We start from the raw sequence: 1,447 nt of genomic DNA on the forward strand, positions 1-1,447 counted from the left end.
ACACGGTAAATATATTACTTACACGTGCGTTTTGTTTTGCAAGCGGCGCGAAAAAAATTAAAAAGGGAATGCAACACGAGGACTTCCCAGGAGGTCACCCATCCTAGTACTACTCTCGCCCAAGCACGCTTAACTTCGGAGTTCTGATGGGATCCGATGCTTTAGTGCTGGTATGATCACATCCGACATGTTACCCCGGTCTTCGTCCCTTATCCTTGCCCCTCCCAGCTTCACTACAAAGACGATTGTACATTGCTTTGGCCGCTCCCGCTCAACTACGGAGACGAGTTTAACGCGGTTTCCACCCCTCCCTCTCAACCGCACCAGTGCACGCTTGCCGCGCCACAACGCCGACGCTGGACCCATGAATCGTGAGCACCCAGCTATGACTTACCGCACTCGTGCAAAATAATAAAACACGGTAAATATATTAGTTACACGTGCGTTTTGTTTTCCAAGCGGCGCGAAAAAAATTAAAAAAGGAATGCAACACGAGGACTTCCCAGGAGGTCACCCATCCTAGTACTACTCTCGCCCAAGCACACTTAACTTCGGAGTTCTGATGGGATCCAGTGCTTTAGTGCTGGTATGATCGCATCCAACATGTTACCCCGGTCTTCGTCCCTTATCCTTGCCCCTCCCAGCTCCACTACAAAGACGATTGTACATTGCTTTGGCTGCTCCCTCTCAACTACGGAGACGAGTTTAACGCGGTTTCCACCCCTCCCTCTCAACCGCACCAGTGCACGCTTGCCGCGCCACAACGCCGACGCTGGACCCGTGAATCATGAGCACCCAGCTATGACTTACCGCACTCGTGCAAAATAATAAAACACGGTAAATATATTACTTACACGTGCGTTTTGTTTTGCAAGCGGCGTGAAAAAAATTAAAAAGCGAATGCAACACGAGGACTTCCCAGGAGGTCACCCATCCTAGTACTACTCTCGCCCAAGCACGCTTAACTTTGGAGTTCTGATGGGATCCGGTGCTTTAGTGCTGGTATGATCACATCCGACATGTTACCCCGGTCTTCGTCCCTTATCCTTGCCCCTCCCAGCTCCACTACAAAGACGATTGTACATTGCTTTGGCCGCTCCCTCTCAACTACGGAGACGAGTTTAACGCGGTTTCCACCCTCCCTCTCAACCGCACCAGTGCACGCTTGCCGCGCCACAACGCCGACGCTGGACCCGTGAATCGTGAGCACCCAGCTATGACTTACCGCACTCGTGCAAAATAATAAAACACGGTAAATATATTACTTACACGTGCGTTTTGTTTTGCAAGCGGCGCGAAAAAAATTAAAAAGGGAATGCAACACGAGGACTTCCCAGGAGGTCACCCATCCTAGTACTACTCTCGCCCAAGCACGCTTAACTTCGGAGTTCTGATGGGATCCGGTGCTTTAGTGCTGGTATGATCGCATCCGACATGTTACCCCGGT

The 1,447-nt window shown here is 50.7% G+C and overlaps 4 non-coding genes across 4 annotated transcripts; all 4 read right to left on the reverse strand.

Moving 5' to 3' along the window:
- Positions 1-65: 65 nt before the first annotated feature.
- LOC119346807 lies at positions 66-184 on the reverse strand. Its single transcript, XR_005167947.1, has one exon. It is a non-coding gene; the product is annotated as a 5S ribosomal RNA (ribosomal RNA).
- A 297-nt stretch (positions 185-481) lies between these two features.
- On the reverse strand, positions 482-600 carry LOC119346806. The gene has a single exon (XR_005167946.1). It is a non-coding gene; the product is annotated as a 5S ribosomal RNA (ribosomal RNA).
- Positions 601-897: 297 nt separating this feature from the next.
- On the reverse strand, positions 898-1,016 carry LOC119346808. Its single transcript, XR_005167948.1, has one exon. It is a non-coding gene; the product is annotated as a 5S ribosomal RNA (ribosomal RNA).
- Positions 1,017-1,312: 296 nt separating this feature from the next.
- Positions 1,313-1,431, reverse strand: LOC119346805. The gene has a single exon (XR_005167945.1). It is a non-coding gene; the product is annotated as a 5S ribosomal RNA (ribosomal RNA).
- Between the last annotated feature and the right edge of the window lie 16 nt (positions 1,432-1,447).

This window comes from Triticum dicoccoides, unplaced genomic scaffold (assembly GCF_002162155.2).
Source record: "Triticum dicoccoides isolate Atlit2015 ecotype Zavitan unplaced genomic scaffold, WEW_v2.0 scaffold51295, whole genome shotgun sequence".
Classification (NCBI taxonomy): Eukaryota; Viridiplantae; Streptophyta; class Magnoliopsida; order Poales; family Poaceae; genus Triticum; species Triticum dicoccoides.